This window comes from Erithacus rubecula (genome assembly GCF_903797595.1).
Source record: "Erithacus rubecula genome assembly, chromosome: 5".
Lineage (NCBI taxonomy): Eukaryota > Metazoa > Chordata > Aves > Passeriformes > Muscicapidae > Erithacus > Erithacus rubecula.
In genome coordinates this window covers 57,166,051-57,187,169 of record NC_136687.1, presented here as the reverse complement: position 1 = coordinate 57,187,169, position 21,119 = coordinate 57,166,051, and the positions used below count along the sequence as shown (strand labels likewise).

Sequence of the window (21,119 nt, the reverse complement as noted above, 5' to 3'; positions counted from 1 at the left end):
GCTTGGCGGTCATGTGCTGACCTTACAGTCATTACATGTCTGAATTCACATCCTTCACTTGTTTGCTTTGCTAGCTGAAGGGCCTTCCCACAAAGGCAGCAATAAGAAAACATTAAGAAAGTCTATTTTGGTTGTGAATTCTCTCAGAACCGTGGTCCTACACCAACTACTGCTTTGGGATTTTTAATGAATTGGAAACCAAGCAGATTGCGTAGAGATGTGTTCACACACTGGGTCATACAATAAAAGGGTCCTTTTTTCCCTTCTTTGGAGGAGAGGAAATTCCTATTTGTGGAGTAGTAGACTTCTAGTACTTGAAAAACAAAATTAAACTATACCTGTATCTGATGAATACATTTCCCTTCAGCTGATGCCTCAACACATAATGTCTAACTGAATGATCACACGCTTTTGTTTTATGTTGATTTTATTCAACCTAGAAGATGGACAGAGCTCATTTAATGCATTGCTCTGTTCCTTCTCCATACTGCTACATTTATATAGCTTCAAACCCTATTTATTGCATCCTTGTTGAAATCTCTTCTGAAAAAAGCATCCTACATGGCCCTTTCTTTGATATTCACTCAGTAGTATCTGAATCATCCACAAACATTCCTAAGTTACCTTTATGTGACCTTCATGTCATGAGGCAAATGTATTATTTCTATTTTATAAATGCAGAGGAGACAAAAGATGCTTGCCTATCATCCCTGCTAACTATATGTGTCTATTTTGAAAGTATTAAGAGGTGACATTTTTCAGAGTATTAAACATTCTGCAGATTCTGAAAGAAAAGATAAAATCCTGGTTTTAGTTTGGGTCAGTTCTCATTTGCTTTGCCATTCAGCCCAGCAGACAGTTGTGTTTGTATAACTGAGTGTCAGGGAGGAGAGTCTAGAAATGATGTGACAGGGCAGAAACTACTTAGGTCAATATTGCAGCTGAAACCTCAGCAAATCTTACCTGACCATGAAATCTGGTGAAAATAGTTATGGAAGTAATCACACTTTGAGAAAAACTTGGTATCAAGCTAGATACCCCCCAAAAATATAGATTGGCTAATGAGCAATTAGCATTGAATTAGATGGCAGTCCTGTAACAGGGATGAAATCCATCTTTCCAGATCAAGTTGAGTGTGATGCAAAAACCTTTTCTCTTTTAAATACATTGAAAAATAACATAACCACTCTTTGTAGAGAATGAGACATGAAATACTTTTTTGTTGTTTAATGGGATCCCAACAGCTAAAGATGGAAGTGCTCTGATAAATAGCTTACAGTCTTTCCTTGACACAAATAAATGGACTCTGGATTTTCAATATTATTTTTTTCTGTTATTGTGAAGGTACAGATTTTTTTATCTATGCCCAGTATGATTATTTGGCATTCCATGTACGGATGGGAAGAGGGAACTTGGCTCTGAAGACTGATGTGGTAAGAAAGTGCATTACCAAAAAACTGACATATGTATATACATATACATATATATAGATATATATACATACATTATATTGCTGAAGATTTTAAAGTCATATTTGCTCTTAGGTATGGCTTTCTTTTAAACTAAGGTCAAGTATTCAATATACTTTTCCCCTAATGGGGTAAATATACATGTAAACATATATAAATATGGCTAGGTATATTTTTTTTTTTTCTTATGGAGTATATGAGGCTAGTTTGTTTTGATGGACAAAGGTGGGAAAGAATTCATATGTTTTTAAAATCAGAAATTCCTTTTAGGTATTAGTGGATAGTTGTTTGGTGGTACCCTACATAGAGGATTTTTCCAAGAAAAATGTGGAATTTATCACTCAGAATAAGTAATATGCTACAGGGCAAAAGAGAGTACTGTGAGAGTTATGCTGTCACTGATGTGTTTTCCTGGGTGAAATCTGATTTTATTGACTAGAAGTAGTCAGTAGGCTTCTGTTAAAAGCTATAAGTGCTGCCAGAAGAAGGAACTGAAAAAATAAAATTAATCTGCCAGACCCTGCCTACAGAGGTGAATGTTCCACCAGAAATCACATTACTCTGGAATTCCTGATTGTTTCAGACTTGCAGTTTTGTGGCAAAAACTTCACCTGCAGCAGTTAAGAGGTCAAAACTATTGTAAAAGTTCCAAGGTCTGCTTCTGTCACGTAAGAAAATATCTATGGCAGTGACTTGCCAGCAGTTTTTCTTTCTGAGACCCCATAAAATCTTCCACTGAGGGTACATCTTCCTGGATAGCAAATTTCAGCTAAGTGACAGTAAGCCATGACTTGCCTTAATTACCTTTTGTGGTCTCTTAGAAATATTCCGTAGACCAAAGGCATCTGCAAACCACAGGTTGAGAACCATTGATTTAAGGAGGTGGCAGTAGTTAATTGTTCACATGTCATTGTTAAAATGAGCATCAATTCAGTCTGGGGATGAACTGTCTTTTTGCTGTGACTGGTGATTATGGTTTTGTAGTGGAATAATTGCTAGTCTAATAGGGGTAACTGAGGTTAACAACAGAGATAAGTAAATATCATCGAATTATTTCCTGCCTCTAATCCTGCTGAGATAGAAAATATATTAACAAATCCCAACAAACCTCCAAATTTATTATGCCCAGAAGGGGGGTGTTTGAGCTTTACTAATACGAGGCAGATCACATGCCAGATAAGCCCTAGTAAACATAATTTTCAAGTGATAGTTTACTTTCAGAGGATTATCCCATTAAAACTTGTGCAAGGTTTTGGAGCAGAGCTGTAGGAGCTTTTATTAACTGTCATAATTCTAAAGATTTTACTTGTTGATACTGAATGTGGACGTGTATGACATAATTGCTTTGGCTGGTTGAAAAATAGTAGCTATTGTAAATTGTGAATGAGTCTGTGGTCTGCAAAAGCAGCTGTAATAAATTGTAAGGTATGTGTTGTGCATGCTTATTTAAAAAAAAAATAATTTGAGTTTTTTCAGCTCAGAAGCTCTTTTTGGGAAAGAAAAAGCCTTTGAAAAAATAGGCCTTTTCTATTACTGAAAAAAAATGAGTTTATGAAATTGGAGAAGAATATATGGTTATGTTCGATAGCTTTATTGCCATAGCGAATGTTGATTTAAAAATGAAAAGGAAAGCAGGTAGATACAAGTACTTAGGAGGTACATCCCTAGCTTCAGGTTTCCTGCTCACATAGGTGACACACTAGCAGTGCCTCTGGGCACAGGCTAAATGCTGATTGGTCTGGGACATGTAGTCCTGGATCTTGGAAACCAGCAGAATGGAAGAGAGCATTGTGCCCTGCCCCTTGGTTAGACAGTCACCATCCCAGGCACTGTGTAAGGAGATACAGCATGAGAAAGAAATCATCTTGCAGGTGAGTATTTCCAGCATTTGTGCCAGGGCTTGATGCTGCAACAAGAGAAAGTGGTTGTCACTTCTGTAGGGATGAGCCTCAGATGCCAGGAAAGCTGCAGAGCACCCAGTCCCTTGGCAGCAGTTACAGCTGTGTTTCTCCAGACATTGTGGAGGATAATCAAAACAATGGTGGTGTGTAATTTACTCAGAAGCATTTCATTATTTAGGTGGCTGTGGAATGACCAAATCCAACTGGTATGCAGGTGGTGATCTGGTAGTTTGGAAGCAGATGCAGTTTTATAATGCAGGTTTCAGTTCATATACGGGAATGACTTAAAACAGCTATATTTTTTTCCTAGCAAGCTATAAATGAGTCCTTGGTTTGCAGTTGTATTCAATTATTTTAAACCTATTTACAATGTATTCTATTGTAAAGCCATGACCTTTGATCTCCAGAATGGTTGCATGTCTTTTGTGGGAAGCAGGAAGTCTTGGGGCAAGTGACACTTGCAGTGCAGTTTATTTTACTTAGACTTTGATTTGCCCCCCCTCCCCCCTGTTTCTAGAACTGAAGACAAATTTCTGTTTCTATTGGATTATAAACAGGTTCTGGATAGCTTCAGCTGCTGCATAGTGCAGTGATATTTTAATTTGCTGGGTAGACATGTTTACTGTGTACTGTGTAGTTTATGAGTGTTACCATAAATGAGGTAATCTTGCATCTTGGTTTCCATGTGTGAAACATTACATGAGCTAATGCAGCTGTGCCACTGCTTGCTGGGTATTAGTAGACTTTATTTGGACGTAAAGTTTATACTGAATTACTTTAAATATTTGTCCTAAAACTGGTAGTGCTGCTTTTTTGATGTGTTTTATATGACACTCACAGATGCCAAGTTTCACAAAGCAATGTAAGAATGTACATTCTGCTCCGTGCCCCATTGTTCTCAATAATGGAGATTCCAGAGTGAAATAATAATAATAACAATAATGGCAAAATCTTTAATTTATGTTCAGTTAGTGTTTCAGGGACTGGTTTATATTAAATATACAGAGGAACAGTAGCTTCCTAGCATACTGTAGCAATCCTAAAAACACACACATTCTCTCCAAAGTCTGGTTTTGGAATCTGAAGTGACACATGTGAATTGCAAGAAAGTTGATTTCTGCTCCGTGTTTGAAGGAATACGTAAAGATTTTTCCATAGTTTAGTTTTGCCTACCAACATCCTTGAATCATCATGTCTTATAAAAGTCTATGCTTCTAGCATCTAGGGCTGTAGTTTTCTTACTTAATTTAAAGTATTGCACATTTTCAGTTTATGTAGCTAGTTAGGAAGGTGTAATACACAGTAAGCTATAAAATATGTCAGTGTATTTTGCTAACTCTAGTATTAACACTTGCATGTAATTTCTTGAGCTGAACTTAATTTATGTTCTCCTTGATAAGTCAGAATAAGGGACATCTGTGAAGTGCATTTAAAAAGACACTAAAATTATTTTGTATGATTAAGTACTTATTTTTTAGTACTAAAGAAACAGGTACGTATGTTTTCCTAAGCCACATTAAAAGGGCCTTATCCTGCTGAGGATGTATTCTGAAGATATCCAACACTACCTCCTGCTTTTCTCAGAATAGAGTTGGAAATTATTGTGACATGGAAGTTTGCCTTTAGAGCACTTAGCTGGAGAATACAACCAGTTGATGCTTTCTTCCCTATGTATGTGCTTTGCTTCTTACCCTTCATCCCTTCTCTGGAACTTCAGCTTCTCCCAGATATTCCTTGTGACACTGCAGCTGTGGCAGCTCCACCAGTGAACTGGCTGGTGGGCCTATGCTCACCAGGTCTAATGACATGGATATTTTTTAACTTGTGAATATTCTTTGTGTGTGAATTATACTTGAATTTCTTGCAGTAACTTTGCTCCTTGTATGTATTAGTCATTGTGAAGTGTTTAATCAGAGGAACAGAAACAAAATTACCGTGTGGCATGGTTTTGATTTAGTTTTGCCAAAACTAGGAATTGTCTAAAGGAGAAGTCTTTGGGATTTAGGTATTTTAAAAGGACAAGCTTACTATACATAAGGAATTAATGAAGTCCTTAATAAAGAAGAAACAAGTTTTTGAAATCTTAATATTGTTAATATTTGCATTGAATACCTGTGTTTAGAGATTAACATAAGGCTCAATGTAAACCTGGTTGCTTGTTTTCATATTTTTATTAATTATGTGCTTTTTACCAGCTGTTCTGAACAGTTTGTTTCCCTTGAGTGGAACAGCAGCTGTAAGGCCTTTGAAAATATTCGTTAGTGTACGTCGCACTCAATACAATGTGAACCCCCCACTGTTTTATGTAAAAGGATCTGTAGGTTATATGCTGAATTTAGTCTACAATCCATTTTTACTTACAGTTTCCAGTAAACTTTTTCTTTAAGATTTTTGCATTTTTAATCTCCAGGCTCTCTCACTTTAATTTTTTCCATAGTTTTTCCTTTAAGCTGTTGCCCTTGAAATTATTTTGCTCAAGTTTAACCTTTCATACTTCGTCAGTTTCCTAATTAAAGAGATTTCTAATTCTGTGGATAGACGGTTGAAAATGTGAACTCTCAAATCTCAAATTTACCTAGGCAATTCAAAATTACACTGGATTTTGAGGCCCAAAATTTTTGGTAATTTTGCCTCAACTCTCATGTAACTGGAAAGAATGAATTGTGGCTTTCAGGACACAGCAGTGTCCCCTCTCCTTCCTCTTCTTGGTTTTCTTGTGCAAACTTTCTGGAGGAGGGAGAGTCTGTCTTTTCCTCCTTTTTCCCCAGTCCTGACAATGTAGGTGCTGTTTAGACAGGATTTGTGCCTGGCAGGCACTACCACATTCTGTTGAATTTCCATGGTTAGGCAGCCACCAATGCTTTCTGTTCCTGGTAGTTTTAAATCTTCCAGTAAGATAATTGTAATACCTAAATGTTAACAACAATTAACAAGTTGATTTTAAAAACGTTTTGCATTCTAGTATTTTAGTCATCTGATATCCAGAAAAATATTTTGCCAATATCTTAACTTTTAGCAGAAACAGATATAATTGTCAAATACGAAGCCATGCAATTTCAATTGTCACCATGTCATGGTAATAATACTATTTCCCACATACACACTTCCATTTTTTCAGCTAAAATATTTCTGTTTTCTTCTACATCTGTTTGTGTGCACACACTAAGCTGGACATTTCTCTTGTGAGTTTTTAGTATTGCAAATAATCATACACTAAGAATTTCATTTTGGCTTACAACAATAGGGCTTTTCATAGGTAATTTGAAGGATAAATCAGTAATTATGCATTTAATTGGCTAATAAATCATAGCACATTTCCCTTATTTTCTGTAGTGCTATGATAAATCTTTATAATGTGGCCTGGTGTATTTTTGTGAAGAAGAAAACGAAAGGGCTGGTTTAGTGTATGTACAGTGCAGGAGTGACATAAATATATAAGGCCCTCTAAGGTGTTTACTATGTTATATAAGAAGTCCCTGTGATTGCCTGCTTAGGGATTTTATGAATATACATTTTAAAGGAAGGATGTATTGAAGTTTTAAATTTTACACTATATCATGTGTGTATTTAGTATGTAAGTAGCAGGAGGGGAGCTTGCTCAAGTTAAAACAAATTTACACAAAATGTTGCAGTATTATTGAACTTATTATTACTTATTGAAATTTTTGCATATACAGTTTTGATTGTTACAGTATCAGTTCTCAGACTTTTACAATTTTGCTAATTTTCAGAGCTGTAATTTTTTTAAATGGTGAATTTGGATTTATTTAAACACTTTAAAATTTGAGAAAGGTTTTCAGTAGCAGAATCTGCCTGTCATTTCCATCAACACTGCAGGTTATGATATTTCATTTCCTTATGAGAAAAGGTATGGGATGATTGTTTTATTTGTTTGTTCTAATTTAGAGGATGAATTTTTCCAAAAATATTTAATGAATGAAATAACATAAATATTGCCACAATTAAATGATGGATAAAGACCAGGTTAGGTACAAAAGAATTAAATGTAGTCTTAAGTCACTTCTTGCCTATGGAAAGCACTGCCCATTTTATTGTTTGTCTTCATGAGAGGAAACTGGAGAGGATGATTGTTACAATAAATATTGGGATTAACATAACTCATTTACAAGAATTTAAAGCATGAATGACATTGAATTATATGCCTAGCAAACTCTGTCATCTCAGTGGCAAGGCTAGTGCATCAAGTCCCCAAAAGACTTTGTTCCAAAAGTTTTCTGAGTAAGCTGGAATTTTTATCTGTGTGAATTTCTATGTCAGATGATCTCTGGAATCGACTCAGTATTGCTCTAATGGAAGTTTGTTATGAGAGACAAGGAATTCTGAGTTTTTTGAAGCTAAAACTTTGCAATTAATTACATCATAAAACAATTTACAAAATTTTCTGGGTGGAGTGATTATAGCAAGATTTATATTAATACAGAACCATGTTTCCAGTAAGATTTTAGTATGTGTGCATGAAAGCTAAGTAGTAGTAGGACATACTATATTATTACATTTCATAAAAAAAAAAAAAGAAATCCACTTGTGTGGTGTGCTGCATAAAAGCCTATTATTTTGATGTTTTATTCAATTATAAAATATCCACTTGAATTTATTTAATTCTGGGAGCTGGGGGAAGGAAAGAAAAGGTATTTAGAGAATTGAGAACACTGTAAAATGAGGGATTAAAAAATGGGTTCTGGCTTTATATTCATAAACAATTGGAATATTCTACATTAAGGTTGATGAACTCAACCTACAGCACTCAACCATCTTCTGTGCCACTCCCGAAATTAAAAACAGCAAAAACTCAATGGGACCAGTTGGAAGTTCCTTTTACTTTGGTTTTGTAACAACCAAGCACACCCTATCTAATCCTTGTGTGGCAAGAATTCTCTTGCCAGCCTGTTACAGAGCAAACATTTTCCAAATGCAACTACTTACAATTATCCCAGGTATTTCATACTTTTGTACCAAAAATGAAGTAGAAAATACATTCTTTCTGAGGAGTTTTAGCTATTTTTTCTTTGATTCTCACAGTTTTCTTCATAATTTATTTCAAACCCACAAACAGAATGTGAAATCTAAATGCAAACATTTCATTAAACAAAATGGTAACTTCCTGTGCCGTCCTCCACAGAAGTGTAAGGGAAAAACAATTTCCCCACATTCACTTATATGCATAGTTATGGAAATGTGCTACATTTCAGTAATTTATGAATGTGGGGCAAAAAAGGAGGTTTCTGTTCAGCAACACAGCCCACTGCAGCCATACTCCTCCTAATGAACAGTTTGATGAATAACTCTTATCCATTTGCCCACTATACCAGTCCTTAAATTGTCCCATCGCCACCAATTTATTTTCTATGGACACCATATTATAATATTGTGCTGTATTCTGTTACAGTGCAATGGAAGAGAAGTGTGAAGAAGGTGGGAGCCAATCATTAGGACACACATTTAAAGCAAAGATTGTGTCTGTTTTTTGATTGACAAGACTACAGTAACATTTATACGTTGTGTACATTTTGATTGTATTTCTGGTTCCTTTTCTTCACTTGTGAGTTAGAAGTTCTTGGCAAAGCTGAATATACAAAATAAATATAAACCTCACTGCAAAGATGGGTCCCTCAGGGAGAGAGAGAGGAGAAAATGATTTAATGCAATAATGATTTTAGCTATACACAGGCATCCCTTTTTTGTCTCGATTTGTTAAATTACCTGACGTCTCCATGTGTAACTTAAACAAAATTTTCTTCTCCAGTCTTTCTTCCTTTTGAGCTATCTTCTCAAGGAGAAGGATGATGAATGGAAACATAAACATAGCATGAGAATGTGAACTAGTTCCCAAACATTTCAGTAGTTTTTATAAACAACTGGTCATTGTTACCTTTTGCTGGATTACAGTTTCCTTTAGAACAACAGTGCTCTTCAGCTGCATTACAAAGTTGATTCTAAATGTTTTTGCATAGTTGCTTAAAGGCTTTAATGTTTAAATAATGGTTATATAATTATACATTGTTTAAACAATTAGCTTTTAAGGCTAGCAATAAGCTCACATTTTATATACATACTACCAAAATTGATAATGAAACTGCATTTAAAAGATACTAACTGACCTTAGAGTGAGCAATCGTAGCTCACAGACATTTGTTTCGATTTTTAAAATTTGATTTTTAACATGCTTGTTTTCATTTGGAACATGACTGGTCATTCCTGCCATTCTGCTGGGCTGGCCTTTGAACACAGGCTTAGGCAGCAGTGAGATTTTCACCTTCTGAATCCCATTTTCAGCATTCCTGGTGCATTGTGTGCCCTCTTCTCTGCGATAGGAAGGGCCAGCTTGCATCTCGCTGGTCTACACAGACACAAAATGTTGTCTGAGATTTGAACTGAGTGCCTTGGAGGGGCAGGATTAACATCAGAGAATTGTTAGTTGTCCCCTAAGACATTGTGGCAGCTGTTGATTGATATTTTGAAAAAAAGTAACAAAACCCCATCAGTTGACACAAATTAAGGTAATGCTTAGTATTTTAACTTCTTAGAAGTGTTGTATTTTGGGTCTACTATTTCTGCTTAAGCTAAGATTTGTATGCCTTTCTAAAATAACACAGAATTGCATTTGTAATGGCATTCACAGAGTGATTAAATTATAATTTTTTTTAGACGTGTAACAGTTTAATACAGTAGCAGAAAGTCTCAGGATAAAAAAGTTAAATACATTTTCTATTTTATAGAAGCATTTTAGAAATCATGTTTTACAGCTGCACTGTTTTCATTTTAGATACTGTACAGCTTTAATGACATTCTAATTTATACAATTTTTGTTTCATTGTCAAAACATTTAATTATATCATGTCTTGAAGGTGTAAAGCTGTCAAATAAATCAGAGGCTCAGTATAAACATTTGGTGAATTGCTTTTGCTACCATACTGTAGTTGTTACCGGGCAGTTAGTGGAACTTTTTTAAAGCATTTACTCAGCAGGTACAGGACAGCACTGGCACAATGAATTGCCGATTGCTTGTAAAACAGCAGGCACTAATGCCTTCACTCTTTGCAGCTCTGCTTTGTAAAATCAAGTGGCAGGATAGCATGGCACAGGGAGCAGCACACAGCAAATGTGTTTCCTGCCTAAGGGCTGCTGGAGATTGCCAATTCCATTCCCTCCACCAAAAAAAAAAAAAAAAAAAAAAAAAAAAAAGAAAAAAGTAATTGCTGTTTTTCACAGTGCAAAAAATAAAGTTCCCACCACTAGAGGGAACGGTACGTGTTCAGGCTTTATAAAATTTGGCAATGTGGGCATGGAAAATGGAAAGGTTGCTTTTCTTGATGGAGACCTTAATAGCAGTATTTAAATAAAATTAAAAAACAACAACCAAAAAAAGAGACAAAAACACCAGACCCACAGTTTGCAGGTGCTTTTAAAATGTTTAACCTCTCTCTGAAAAGAGGCTACCCTTCTCTTTATCGACCAATATTTTGTCGCGGTGTCAGTACAAACTGCAGGCTGCCCAGAGCCGGGTTTGGATGAAGTAAATTAGTTCTACTTTGAAGCTTTTCTTCTCTGCCCCTTTGAGAGTGAATGGGGAGGCCCTGGGCCGAGAGCTGCTTTTCATTAGTGCCCCCGCGTACCTACTTGAAAGGCAGAGCTCTGGTAGCGCACAGACACGGCGCTGGAGCAAAGCCGCCCTTGCCGCACGGCTCCTCGTCTCCCTTTCCAGTCAGGTGCTTCCCAATCAGAGTTAATTACCGCGGTCATTTATTCCAATCACCCTCGCTCCGTGCCGGGGTGGCCCCATTTGAAGCGGGCCAGGTTTGAAAGCCGCCGCGGGGACCCCGGGAACGTCTCATTAGCGCCGGGGCTCGGAGCGCATCCCCGCACCCCTTAACCCGCGCCTGGCCGGGAATGGGGCACGGAGCGCATCCCCGCACCCCTTAACCCGCGCCTGGCCGGGAATGGGGCTCGGAGCGCATCCCCGCACCCCTTAACCCGCGCCTGGCCGGGAATGGGGCACGGAGCGCATCCCCGCACCCCTTAACCCGCGCCTGGCCGGGAATGGGGCTCGGAGCGCATCCCCGCACCCCTTAACCCGCGCCTGGCCGGGAATGGGGCTCGGAGCGCATCCCCGCACCCCTAAACCCGCGCCTGGCCGGGAATGGGGCTCGGAGCGCATCCCCGCACCCCTTAACCCGCGCCTGGCCGGGAGTGGGGCTCGGAGCGCATCCCCGCACCCCTTAACCCGCGCCTGGCCGGGAGTGGGGCTCGGAGCGCATCCCCGCACCCCTTAACCCGCGCCTGGCCGGGAATGGGGCTCGGAGCGCATCCCCGCACCCCTTAACCCGCGCCTGGCCGGGAATGGGGCTCGGAGCGCATCCCCGCACCCCTTAACCCGCGCCTGGCCGGGAATGGGGCTCGGAGCGCATCCCCGCACCCCTTAACCCGCGCCTGGCCGGGAATGGGGCTCGGAGCGCATCCCCGCACCCCTTAACCCGCGCCTGGCCGGGAATGGGGCTCGCTTTGCCGGCAGAGCGCTGAGAGGAGGCTGCCCCGCCCGCCTGCTCCCTGCGTTTCTAAACGCTGCACAAAAAACAAACAAACAAAAAAAAACACAACAAAACAAACAAACAGACAAAAAAAACCCAAAAAAACCCAAAAAAACAAAAAACGGGAGGTTTTGCTGTTTGGGCACACCTGGGGTAGTTGAAATGAAATAAAGGGTAGAATTGAAAATGTGAAAATGCAGAGCTGGTTTCCCATCTGCTCTGTAGAGCAAGGCTGAGATGATGGAGAGTGGTACTTGTGGCTCTGGTGGGACAGTACCATTGGCACTGGGGTGATGGATTCTGGAGGAGATACCTGTGGTGGCACTGAAGTGACAGAGGTTACAGGGGGCCCCTGTGGTGGCAGAGCTCAAGGAAGTAGCTGCAGCAGTAGATGCCCTGTGGTGTGATGGTGGTGGTGCTGTACAGCTGCAGGTTCCTGTCACTTCTCTGCGTAAAGTCACCGTTTCACAGAATGTTCTGAGTTGGAAGGGACCCACAAGGGTCACCGAGCCCAAGCCTTGAGTGAATGGCACACAGGGTTCATTACAGCTCTGGTGGAACAAGGACCTGGTAGTGTCCTTGTGTTTAGCATCCTCTGGGTAAGAAAGCTGCATGCCATTCCACAGGCTTATTTGATTAAAACCTTGTAATTTGGTTTGTTGCTTTAAAATATGGCATAATATTGTGCTGTATTTTTTTTTTCCATTTGCTTTGTCTTTTTGTAAGCGTTTTTTTTCCATCCTGGGAAGTAAGATCATAGTTAGTTGCTTGTTTTCCCTCTAAAGAGCAAGAGCTGCCCCTGGGAATTCAACTTCTGAATTAAATGGTTATTTGGAAGATGGGAGTTAAAGCAAAAATACTTTACTGTAGTAAAATGATATTTATTTCTTAATGTTAGGGGTTTTTTAGCACATCTGTGAAGAAGAAGTTATGTTGTTAATATAAGGAAAAATTCTAGGATTTTCTAGCATCTTATTTAGTTTGTAACAGGAGAATATGTAGTTAATAACTGACCATATGCTTTTTCAACATTCAACCTCTGAATGTTCATAATATTCATCTCCTGTGCCCTTCCCACTAGCATGGTTCATGGCAGAGTAATATAAAGGTTATGAAAAGTTTGCTCTCAGCTGGCTGCAGACTGTCTGTTGCACTTGGAGGTGTTTATGCCTTGGTTTCCTGAGCATGCTCGATATGCTCAATATATCACTTGTCTTTCTGTGTACAGCTGTCAGTGGACATTTGAGGCTGGTTAGGTGACAGAAGGGAATAAAATCTAGGAAAAAAATACTCTATTTACATGAAAGCATTATGAATAAAGCTGTTTGAAACTTTGCATGCAATTTATCATGAAATGAGAATAAAAAAATCAGAAATTTTGGGTTTTCTAAGGATGGATGTTTTAAGAAGTAATTTACAAATACAATTAATTTTCAGTTTGGTTTCTTTCAAGCATTGGACTTTACTCCTAATAGCTCTTTGTTCTGTTATGAATTCCAGTGCTAGCCAATCTCCTTACAGGAACCATGAGACAACCCAGTGGATCCACTGGGAGAGGGAATGACATGGTCAGGATTGGGGCAGTGTCCTCATTAATTAGGAAACTGGGAGCTCTTGCCCTAGGGTGTTTGCTAGGTGAGCCATCCTGAGCACCAGTTTGTCTGGATCCAGACTTCCCAATAGCTTGTGCCAGAACAAGATGTCAGATGGGAACCTGCTGTGTTTGAGCAAGTTTGCAATGAGCATTTTATTTTTCAAATAGTGTATACCACAAATCTAATTATTTTTCCTTAAATGCTGAATGTCCTTGCTGTGCAAATTCTTCTTTTCTTTGTCATTCTCAAAGTCAAATGATGATTCTCCTTTGTCATTCCAGTTAAATGCCAGCTTCAAGGAGTCTGATGTACATTCCAAACACACCTTGTAGCATCATCCTAAGCAACCCCTCAGAATGGCTTTATAAGAGATCAGGGTTTCACTGTTCATAGCCATCTCAAGCAAGCAAATCCTGTTCTTAGCTGGGCACCTCAGCCCCAAAAGTTACACAATTGTCCCATGTGATGATATAGTGCTGTTTCCTAATTTTGTAGCTGCTTGATTTATTCAGATGTGGTGCCCTAATCGCCTTGGTAAATCTTGTGTTCTGTTCCTCAAAAGCTTTAGAATAGTTCTATTCTCTGAATGAGCAGACAAGTCAAATGACAAGATTGAAATTACTTTTCTGCTTGACTTGCATCTAAACTGTGTTTTAAATTTTAAATTCCTTGACCTTTTGTCATACCATTTCCTAATCTTAACTTTTTCTGGAGCATTTTTTTTGCCCCCCACCACTGGCTTCAAAGACAAATTAAATTAGTCTCTACAACTCCTCTGTTTGCTTGTGCTTTTTGCAGTGATTTGGAGGCCATGTGTTTGCAACCATTTCTGTCTCCTCTTACATGCATACTAATACTTGTTGATGATTACAGCTCTTGTGAATTGGGTATACAACTGACACATCAAAGCACAGCATAAATGCTGCAAGCTGTTGAAACAGTGCAAAAATAAAACAACAGTTCACTTTTAAGGCTTACAGAGTAAGTCTTAGGGAAGGAAGAAATGTGCAAGCAGTTTAACTATAAAATACACTAAAAATCATTAGTTTCTCAGTTTGAGAAACTGTCATGGTTGTGTGGCTTTGTCTGTGTTCACATAAATGTTTTTGTTTGTTTTTTTCGTTTTAGAGATACAAGCTCAGTTCATGTTTTTGATGCTTTCTAAAACTACATGACCTTCACTGCAGTTACTGAGTTTGTATATTGCATTAGGATTATGCTACCTGTGTGTTCAGTAAATGTAAGCAAGCTAAAATCCTATTCCTAAGAGTACTTTAGTACTTTCCTGAATTTCAGAATTTGGTCTGTTTCAAGCTTCAGTGTTTAAAATGCTCATACAGCCTCAAAGGCAAGCAAATGTTACATGGCTTGAAGTGTGTTTTGCACCTCTCTCTTAAAGGGAAAGAATCTGTGACATAAAAAAGCTGAATGACTGTTGACCATCCTTTCACAGAGGTGTAGAGTCCTTGGACCTTTCAGTTTGTCTTTGCTAACACTTAATATTCAGACCATGATCACAGGGCTCAAGGAGGTGCCACACACAAGTCCCTTGGCTAGAAGTAATGCAAGTGAGCTGAAGCATTGGAAGCAGTGTCCCTGCATTAGAATTCTGAGGGGGAAAATAGCTTATCTTGGTAGAGTGGGATGCTGAGACAACCAGTGCACAGCATTGAGCTGTGAAATGCAGTCATATCTGTTGGATTTTGGTGGTTAGGGTTTGAGGTTTTGTTTTTTTTTTTTAAGCACAGAACTTCATTTGAAATAATTTGACTTAGCCAACTGTCAGCTGTGTGGTTAACAGCCTGTGCTTCCATGGGTAATAGGTTCCAGATCCAGGCTGTCAGTCTTCATGCAAACAAGTGCTGGAGGAACTGGGAGAGGAATTGCTGAATTTCAGGGAGGAGGGAACTTCCTGCCTCCTTTTGGTGCTGTGTGTGAGGATTTTCAGACAGTTTTCATTCCCTGTCTTGGCCTCAGGATGTTGATGACTTCTGTGGGAGAGAATCCTCTTAACAGCATAGCAGACGTTTTAAATGTGGACCATAAATTTGGGGATGTGGTGGGAGAAAGTGGAAACGGTCAATAACTCAGCAATACCTCCTGGTGGTATCAATAATTGCTTGTAGCCAACTTTGTAGTAAAAAATGGTTATGAACTAACCAGTCACAGCTAGATATTCTGTGTATCTCTGGGGAAGGACAGATGCAAGCCACATATAGCAGTATTATCAGAGTTATGAGTAACAATGGCCATTTGTGTGATTTCACAAAGCAAATAATTATGGCTTTTGGAAAGTATTTTTCATGTAGGGGCGTGTAATAGAGATCTTCTTCATAAACCGTTCATAGAAGATTTTAACAGTTCTGCCTTAAAATATTTCTCTGGAGTTTGCAGGTTATCAAGGATATACTGAGAAATATTTTAAAGGTGATCACTGGCCTTAATGGAACGAGTAGCTACAAGTGCTCCAATGCAAGTTTTCATATTCACTGAAATCTTTTATTCCTGGCACCTAATAATAGACATTTCAGTTGAGAATGAAGCCAAATTTCAAAGGAGATGCAGTTTTCATTTTATAAAATGTGTAGCAGCTGTCTGACTTCTCCGTTTAAACTACAGAATTACTGCTGTAGGCTCAATGTAGAAATGACCAAAAAATAAAAAAGTTCTTAAGATTTTTGGCTAAACATGCTACTCTTATTCTGGTAATAATGACATTAATTCAGATAGGAATTTGAATCATTGCATTGCAAAATGTTTTTTCTTTGTTTATGTGCTGCTCTTGCAGAATATACCTTGTCACAAAATTTCAGTAAGTTACACTATTGCACAAATTTTATTTTTTGTCATTGCTTACTAGTTTAATGCTAAATACACAGAAGAGGGAACAGAGGAGGGGAAGTTAATCTTCCAGAGATGATCTGTGTCTGAGCTTCTCAAATTGCTGACATCTTTTTTTCTACAAGATCAGTTGTCTCCAGTAAAGCCTCTGAGTTAAATGTTTTATTTGGACTATATTTTCTAGAGTACTAGGTATTACTAACTAAGTAGAGAAACTTCTGTTACAACAGTGATGAAGAATTGGCAGTGCATTTCTGGAACACACATGCACAAAGAGAAGAATGAAATAGTTATTAATTTTTTTTTTCTGTAAGAAATGCTCAGTTTCTTAAGTATTTCAGACTTAAAACAAAATACAGTAAGTGAAGTTAAATGCATTTTTTTGAAATAGTTACTTACCAAGTAAAAAACCATCAGTCATGTAATGGTTTTGATGTCGTTTTCATCCATTTGAAATTTGTGTTACCTCATGCAGAACATGGAGTTTTCTACTTAGTCCATTTGCTGTCCTCTTCCTTCTGATATCCTCAAGGCAGGCCTGAATTCTGTATCTTTCTAATAACTTTATATACATCTTTATTCTCAGATATCTACCCCTGTGACCAAACAGTGTCGCTGGTGAAGGCGTGTTTGGTAATTTACTTTTTAAATCCTGGAGGCTACTGAGAAACCTCTAAAGATAAAGCCAGCACTTGAAGAGTTAATATGTTATTAGGAGGACAGGAAATCTGGCAACTATTGCAGAAACTAGACCTAATGGTGCACACAAACAATTTGTCAGTCTTGGTAAATGTGAATAGCTTTCTGCAAAGTGGCTGCGTTTGCTTTGTTTGAACAGCCTAAACTTTTCCTTTTCGAACTTTAAATCTTAGAAGTGAAATGTGATCCCCATATTGAATCAAAATAATTTAATTCGAAACATATTTTGATTGGAACAAGGCTGACGTGAAAAGAAACTCTAGAATTAAAAAAAAAAAAAAAAAAGTTGAAAGGACTTTCTATCATATATTTAGCAGGAAAATTTGAAACAGTTCTAATTAGGCTGAAAAAACCAGCCTTCTTCATTGTAACTTACAAGGGTCATATATCAATGTTAAGGCAGCATTGCCAACTTGTGTCTGAAAGCCTGAACATGCAAACATCATTCCAGTTGTTTAGTTTGGGTGGGTTTGGGGTTTTGTTTTGAATGCATGTGCACACGTTTTCCAAGCCAGAATATGTGTTTAATTTAAGGTACTTACCTGCTGCTGGAGTTATGTGGGTGTTTTACTGTGTTCAAAAAGGGTATTTTTCACCTGAAGGTTGTGGTTGTGCTAAAAAATGTGTGAAATGCTAATTCATGCTTTTTTGTTCATACATAAGTGTTTTTCAAGTGGAATGTAAAATAGACTCCATTTTAAGTGTTTCAGGGGAAATTCTTCCAGAGGGAAATTAAAATGTTTAGTCCATTACAGGTAACAGGCAATTATTTTTACTTGAGATTTATTTCTTGTGAGCTGGTGAAGTGTATTCCTGAGTTTGTTGGTTTGGTTGCTTGTTTTTTTAAATTTTTTTTTAGTTGAATAAATAAGAAATATTATTCATGTACAAGCAATTTTGGTTTCTCATCAAAGTTTCTCCTTTCATTTTAACATTTCATAAACCACGTTTTGTATGGGTCGAACTCTTTTTCTGTCATTCAAATGAGAGTTGCATGTATGCTTTATGCTGTGCTTCAAAATTACTTTGCTTTAATCAGCATAGGAATAAGGCAAGTAAGGCTGTCATTTATTTCTGAATAGCTTGACTATGAATATATATCTGTGCTGATGAAAAAAAATGCAGTTAAACCTTTCATCTAGTTTCAGCATTGGAACATCTCAAACTCAAGCACAGTGTATATTCATTTTTAATAGACATCACTTCATCTGCTGTATGTCACTGCATAAAATCTAAAGCAGAAATAAAAGGAGAGGGCAAAAGTCATAGTAGTCACTTCAGAGATACAAATTTTGATTGCAAAGGTTTAGTATTGTTTGGGAAAAAAATATAATGATAAATCTTTAGAAAATCTATACTGGAAAAAGGAAAAATCATTCCCAGCCTGCTAGTTTTGTTTTTTGTCATTCCATCCTTGTTCTACCAAATCATTTGTATTAGTATTAGACTGATGTTCATCTTTGGTTGCTAAATTATAATTGTAATTTAAATTATAATTGTAAATTATTCTCTATTCAATCCTTTCAGAGAACAGGACAGAAAAAAAAGCTCATAAAATAGTGAATTACAGAGTTGTTCCTGATGAGATAGTTTTGATTGTACACATTTAGTGATATCAGATTGTGCATTAGAAAAATATTTATGAATAAACTAAAATTTCCTGGTTAGATCAAAGCTTCTGTTTGTTGATGTGTCTGAAGTGTTTCTACCTCGGGAATAGAGATATGAAAGTTACTAATAGGTGTTTGTGTTTGACATCTGTATACTGTATTTTTTAGCATATCTCAAGTGTTTTAGTCTCTGCCTAATAGATCTCATTAAAGAAACAGATATCAGCCCCAAGACAGTTTGTCAAAGTTAATATGAGTCCCCTGTGGACAGAATTGACAATCTGTGTGTGGCTTCACGTGACTGCCTTTCCATGGCTTGTTTGATCCATTAACAATTGGACACTAGTCCCTGATTTGTTTTACAATAACTCAGTGGGATTGGATATTGCTGCATATACTGGACATTTTCCTTGTTGTGCACATTTCCCTCAGGGCACAGGGTGAGCAATGTGTTTGCTCTGCCCTGGGGATGCTGGCAATTCCTTGGTTTGCTCCAGGAGCAGCATGGAAGGATGTTCCTATCCCATGGATTAGTGCTGGCTTTAACTAGAGCCTGTCCTGAATGAAGTTGAGGCTGAAGTAATCCTAAATGCTGAACCATCAATAGGCTTGGCTTAGGTTTGCAAGAGGCAAATGCTATCAGCAATGTTTAAAATCAATAAACAAGGCAAACCCCTTTCTTTTTAATATCCATATAGTTCTGCAAATTGCCATCTCATTATTTCTCAGATGCTTTCTTAGGAGGATCCATATTTAAATATACCAGTGTGGCTGTGAAATGCATTACACTGATGGAGCACATGGGGTTGTTTTCCTTGGAAGTCTGTTTTTTAGTCATTGCACAAGCTGTTAATTACTGGTCCCCCATTGATTATGTCATAGCATAAGCACTTCCCTCTAACCAAGAGCTTAACTGTGAACCTGAAATACCAGGCAAGTTTATTTGGCCTTTGAATTTGTGTGCTGTTTGGTTTGTCCTTTCAGGTCTTGATGCTGACTGCAGCTGGTTTTCAGTTTCCCTTTCACCTGAGATTTGACAACTAAGAAGATTTTTTAAATGCCTTAATAAGGAAAAAAAAAATCTGCTTTTGAATCTGTACAAATTTCAAATGTAAAATAACTTCAAATTTGAAAGAGAGAAGTAAGATCAGGTTGGCTCCCACCCATTCCCTGAGAAGCAAAGTGATTTAGTTTTGCTTTTTTAAGGAAAAAAAAAAAAAATCACATTTATACAGAAGTTAATCTAAGGAGCTTGCAGTAGTATTCTTTCAAATATTCAGGTCCAAATGCTTTGTGAGAGTAATCTGACTCATTGTAAATCTAGCTTTTGTAGAAAAGGAGAATATGAACAACTTCAACACATGCTGAATATTTACATATGTATCTATAAAAAAATCTCAAGTTCCTAACATTCTCATTTTCTTGGCATTGAATAGTTATAATCATAACAGTAAGTATGTTCTAGGGTTAATTTATTTTTTTTTTTAGAGGGATAGCACGAAAATTAATTCCTATCATTGTCATTTGCTGAGCCCTGTGGAATTTTATGGCTGCACATTGCAGTATTATGCACACTCATGAGACTCCTGACTGGTTTTATCTTATTAAACAATTTTGAAATCATTAATTTTTAATTTGCCTGCTTGTGGTTTTTTATAGTTTTAATTGTGTGTCTGTGTCAAATATTGGGTGTTTTTTAAATTAAAAAGGAAAAAAACTCCTGTCTAAGCATATATGTTGTAAGGTATTGCAATGTGATCATCCAAACAGATACTATACTGTGTGGTGATTCATTTTAAAGAATGCTTTCAGCAATTCAGTATCCTAATAAAAGTAATAATAAAAAAAAGAACGATATGATGTCTAAGATATGTACAGGTCTTTTCTTGATTGAAAGTTCTAATTAAGTGAATCGAGGAAAATTAACTGAAATTAGCTGTCAGAAAGTCACATTTAAATGAGTGATGATCTGGTGTGGCAGTAAACATTTAAATGATATAAATTGCCATTTAAGTGTATGGTTTAATGTTTGTCATGCATTAATATGACATGAGACTGCAGTGACAATCAAGCAGCTTGCTCTAATTTGAACATATTTAGGGCTTTTGTGTGGAGTGCACCACACAAATTAAGACAATTGCTGGTTTTATGTGTCAATTTAAATGTTGTTTTCAGGCACCGGTTAATGAAACAAACCCATCATTTTTGTGTGCAAATTGCAGAGTGATTTCCTCGGTTTTCAGATTAATTTCAACTTCCTCTGCTCAAAATTAGGAATTTCCTTTGCAAGGAAAACGCCATTCATTTTGCTAGATGAAGAGAATATCTGTTTGTTATGCTTTTTCATTTGGTAATTCAAATCAGAAATACACTGAATCCTCTGTATAAAATAGAAAAAGGAGCTCCTGATAGTGATTTAATCTACATGAATTAACTCTTTAGGTGACAATGATTTTTA

At 37.5% G+C, this 21,119-nt stretch overlaps 1 protein-coding gene across 6 annotated transcripts in view; it reads left to right on the top strand.

The window, feature by feature from the left end:
- The window catches only part of LRBA (LPS responsive beige-like anchor protein), a 357,069-nt gene that overhangs the window by 281,461 nt on the left and 54,489 nt on the right, over positions 1 to 21,119 (top strand). The gene's annotated exons all lie outside the window — the stretch shown is intronic.